We start from the raw sequence: 5,185 nt of genomic DNA on the forward strand, positions 1-5,185 counted from the left end.
CCCACCTCCACAGTGACACACTTCCTCCAACAAGGCAACACCTACTCCAACAAGTCCAAACCTCCTAATAGTACTGCTCCCTTTGGGGTCCATTTTCTCTCAAACCACCACACCCTGTCAAATGGGTAAATACCCAGTAGTGATATAGCTGTGGTCATATGGTCACTCTCTTTTTTGAATTTTTTGAGAGATCCTTCCAAACTAACTTCCATAATGGTTGTATTAATTTGTTCCCACAACACAAGAATCACAAGCCTCAGGAATCAACAGATGGGACTACATGAAAATAAAGTTTTTGCACAGCCAAAGAAACTGTTAGCAGAGAAAACAGTGCATAGAATAGGAGAAAATCTTTACCAGCTAGCTGTACTTTAGACAGAGGACCGATATCCAGAATTTACAAGGAACTGCAGAAACTAAATGCAAAGTGTATTAGTTACTTTTCTGTTGCTTTGATAAAATACTATGAGCAAAAGCTCCCATATACACCACAAACACCAACCAAAATGAACAAACTGGTAGGAGGGAGAGGCTATACAATCCCAAAGCCCACCCCAAATGATGTACTTCCTCCAGCAAGGCTACAGCTCCCTAAACAGTACCACCAGCTGGGAGCCAAATGTTCAAATACCCAAGCCTATGGGAGCCGTTCTTCAAACCACCACATTCCATTCCCTGGCCATATCGTGGCCATATCATAATGCAATATTTATTTAGTCCAGCTTAAAAGTCCCTAAAGTCTTTCACAATTTCAACACTGTTTAAAAATTCAAAGTCTCTTCTGATATTAAAATGCTTAGATGGTTCTTCAGATCGACTACTCCTTCCGGCTTTGTTGAATGCAGCTTTCCTCTCTCTGGGGGCTGGTTCCACTCCTTGTCTGCAGCTTTCCTCTGCAGACATCCCATGGCTCTGGCATCACCATAGACATAGACAGAGATGCTGCAGCCCAGCTTGAACTATTCTGCTTTATCTATATACCGTTTTTGCTCCAGAAGAATAAAAGACCACTGTCTTAACTTTAATTCATAACCAGACGTGCTCAGCTGCTTCCACAATGCTCCCTACTCTCCCTTATTTCCCGTGCCCCCAAGTCCCTGTTCAGATGCCATCTGTGGGAGGCCAGCTCACGCCTTTTCAAGGGTTCCTATGAGTGGGAGAGAGGAATAAGAAAATATTAGGTAGAAAGAGAGATCTAGATGGCGAGAAGAAAGACAGACACAGGATGGCTTTGGGAGGACCTGGGTCAACACCCAATGGCCTTTTCCATTTATTCAAAAGGACTTTTTATAACAATGCCAAGGCAGTGGGAGGCAAAAGACATCTAGCAAGGGGGCTCGCTAGATCAAAGCACTCCACACAGCCAAGTGCAGACTCTTCCAAATACCTGGTAACCACGTCTGTGGTCAAATCATCTCCTTTTGCAGCCCTGCTGGGTAAAGCAAGCTCAGATTCTCTGACCCTGAGTAATTTGGGTCTCCACAGTGAATGTGAGGGGTACAGTAAAGCAACTGAAATAGATGCTCCGTGGGTGAAAAGGAAAATGTTTATTCCAAACTGTCAAGGCTGTCTGCCCTTTTTAGAATTTTATTGCTGTGAAGAGATGCCATGACTACAGCAACTCTTACAAAGGAAAACATTTAATTGGGTGGCTTACAGTCTCAGAGGTTCAGTCCATTATTGTCACGGCAGGAAACACAGTGACACACAGGCAGACCTGGTGTTGGCAAGGTAGCTGAGATTCTACATCTGGTTCTGCAGGCAACAGGAAGAGACTGCCACACTGGGTGTGGTTTAAGCATCTGAGACCTCAAAGCCTGCCCCCAGGGACACATTTAATCCAACAAGGCCACACCTCCTAAAGGTACCACTCTCTATGAGCCTATAGGTCCATTTTTATTCAAACTGCCACACCACCCTGTCTCTCAGGAAAGCAGAGAGAAGCGACCGGGAACAAATCTTCAGGGGTATAAGGGAATAGTTACCTAGGAAAAAGGGAGCCAGTGGGCTGGGGTGGGAGGCTTTGGAGTATATAGCAAGGATCTGTGTGTAGGGGCTGCGGGGGGCCTCTAGGCTGACATGGAACTTGATATGCTGATAGGCACCACAGGCATGTGCTAATGGAGGAGCCGTATGTCCCGTTTGCTAAAGATAAGGGATATGACTCCTTTTTTTGGGTTGGTTTTGTTTTGTTTGTTTGTTTTTGTTTTTGTTGTTGTTGTTGTTGTTGTTGTTTTGGGACAGGGTTTCTCTATGTAGCCCTGGCTGTCCTGGAACTCGCTCAGTAGACCAAGCTGGCCTTGAATACACAGAGATCTGCCTGCCTCTCTGCGCAACTAAAGGTGTGCACCACCACCCCCCAGAGGAGAATGACTCATTTTGACAAGTGGGAGCCAGCTTCCCAAGCCCGTAAGGGAGTGCTGGCTTTGGTCAGAATTTGGGGAAGGAGTTTCTTCAGACCTGATAATTAGGACAAGGACAAAAGCAGCCACATTCTTTGTCAAAAATATCACAAAAATGGTCTCTAGCCCAGTTGCTACTATTGTTTCCCTCCGTAACTCTTGAGCTGGGCCTCCATAGTCTACATTCCTCTCCTGTCTCCTATGTTCCTGGTAGGGTGATACTGCCTGCAGCATCCAATCACTTCCCTAGTTCCAAGGCCCAACATCTTCCACATTTCTCCAAAACAAAAAACAAAAAACAAAACAAAACAAACAAACAAACAACAACAAAAAAAAAAAAACAGAATGATTGTCCCATCACAGCAATACCCAGTCCCTGGTACAAACTTCTGTTATTTACTGTTGTTCTATTGCTGTGAAAAGACGCCACGACCAAGACAACCTATCAAAGAAAGCATTTACCTGGAGGCTTGCTTACAGTTTCAGAGATTTAGTTCCTTGTCTTCACGGTGGGGAGCATGGCGGCAGGCAGGCGGGCAGGCGCTGGAGAAGGAGCTGCAAACTTACATCCCATGCATGGGCACAAGGCGGGGAGACAGAGACAGGGAATGAGACAGACAGAGGCAGAGAGACAGAGAGACTGGGCCTGGCGTGGGATTTTGAAACCTCAAAGCCCACTCCCAGTGACATACTCACCTCCAGCAAGGCTGCGCTACCGAAACCTCCCCAGACGGCACCCACCATCTGGGAAACAAGTCTTCAGATACCCAAACCAACGGGGCCATGTGAAACTCAAACTACCAAGGAACCAACTTGCCGTTTAGCAACCGGTCTGATAAAATGACACAGTGGCAATCGTCAAGAACACTGACAATAATATTAGGGGAGGATGCAGGCAAAAGGAACCCTTATTCACTACTTGTAGGAGTGCCAATTAGCACACCCATTAAGGAGTTCTCACTGAACTCGGAGCTCACCAGCAAAGCCCAGGGATCGCCCGGTCTCTGCCTCCCTAGTGTGTGGTTATGGGTGTGCACTGCTGTACCCAGCTGTTGTGTGTGAGGACTGAGCTCAGCGGTGAGCACCTTAACAACTAAGGGAGATACAGATATAGATATGTCTTTAGTGATGTATACATAATTTTGTCTCTTTTTATGATACAGGGTCTCATTGTTCTGGAACTGGCTATTTAGACCAGGCTGGCCTCAAACTCACAGAGATTCTCCTGCCTCTGCCTCCTTCATAAATACATTTTATCATTTTTTTTTTAAATTTTGTGGTAGTTTGTTTTATGACTCAGAACATGGCTTATGACTGTTGGTGGTCATTTATTGGGCATGTTAAAAGAATATATATTCTGCTCCTGCTGGATAGAGTGTTCTACAAACGCCCATTGGAGTCTTTTGTTGGAGCCCATTGGAGTTGTTGGTGCTGCTGAACCCTCTCTCTATTTCTGAAGGGCTTTTCTTTTCTTTCTTTCTTACTTTTTAAAAAAATTTATGTGTATGGACAGATGTTTTTACCTGCATGTATGTCTGTGCCCCTCCTACATGCAGTGCCCAAAATGGCCAGAAGAGGGCATCAGGTCCCCAGGACTGGGGTGACGGAGGGTTGTGAGCCGCCCTGTGGGTGCTGGGAACTGAGTCCTGATCCTGTAGAAGAGCAGCCAGTGCTCTTAACTGCGGAGTCCTCGCTCCAGCCCTGAACAAGGCTTTTGATTAACATACTTCTCAAGTCTATATAGTCTACTTTATTCTTTTTAATAATTTGTGTTTCTTTCCTGATCTTTCACCATGTTTATATCCATATGTAATTACTCCTTAAGTATTTTGGATACTTTGAAAGCTGTGTCGGGGCAGGGTATGGTGATGTCCTCTTTCAATCCCAGGACTTGGGAGCGAAGGCAGGCCAGCCTCTGTGAGTTCCAGGCCAGCCAGTGAGACTCTATGTCAAAATAGAGGGGAAGGGGACTAGGTTGTAGTTTAACTGGTAGAGAGCTTGCCTAGAATGTGCACGGCCGTGGGCTTGAGCCCAGCACTGATATGTTATCGTGGTGGCACATGCCTATGAGCCCGGAAACGAGGAAGGTAGAAGCAGAAGGATCAGCAGCTTAAGGTCATCACCAACTTAGGAGAAAGTTTGAAGCTAGCCTGGACTACTTGAAACCTTGTCTCAAACCAAACAACCAAACAAACTAATATGAGAGGTCTTTATGAGGGAGGCAGAGGGAAGAGAATCTCTGTGAATCTGAGGCCAGCCTGGTCTACAGAGTGAGTTCCAGAACAGCCAGGACTACACAGAGAAACCCTGTCTCAAAAATATATATTATTGTAGCATATAGTAGGTGGAAATCTTGACGAGGCTACAGTCTGAAAGCAGCCCACGTCTACCCTTTGCCACACGCAGCTGCTAAGCACTGCTGAGCCTCCAATGCTGACTCACAAATGCAAAGGTTCTCAACCCATGGGTCTCGACCCTCTTGGGGTCGCATATCAGATATCCTGTATATCAGATATTTACAGTACGATTCATAACAGTAACAAAATTACAGTTATGAAGTTGCAATGAAATAACTTTATGGTTGGGGGTCACCACACCATGAGGAGCTGTATTAAAGGGTCACAGCGTTAGGAAGGGTGAGAACCATTGCACTAATCAGATTGCTTGTTTATAGACACCGTGACTAGTAATCTCATCTGGTGCAGCATCCCCTTACACGTTACACCCCTGACTGCCTGGTTCCCTGTTTACTCCCCTGCTCACCTTCCTACGCCTGGATCTTC

The 5,185-nt window shown here is 45.8% G+C and overlaps 1 long non-coding RNA gene across 1 annotated transcript; it reads right to left on the minus strand.

Annotated features, from left to right (window-relative positions):
* Nucleotides 1-202: 202 nt before the first annotated feature.
* LOC119088386 lies at nucleotides 203-4,605 on the minus strand. The gene is made up of 2 exons (XR_005092065.1): nucleotides 2,865-4,605; nucleotides 203-1,147 (listed from the first exon to the last, which is right to left on the minus strand). It is a non-coding gene; the product is annotated as an uncharacterized LOC119088386 (long non-coding RNA).
* Nucleotides 4,606-5,185: the final 580 nt, after the last annotated feature.

Source organism: Peromyscus leucopus, chromosome 7, assembly GCF_004664715.2.
Source record: "Peromyscus leucopus breed LL Stock chromosome 7, UCI_PerLeu_2.1, whole genome shotgun sequence".
NCBI classification, from domain to species: Eukaryota; Metazoa; Chordata; class Mammalia; order Rodentia; family Cricetidae; genus Peromyscus; species Peromyscus leucopus.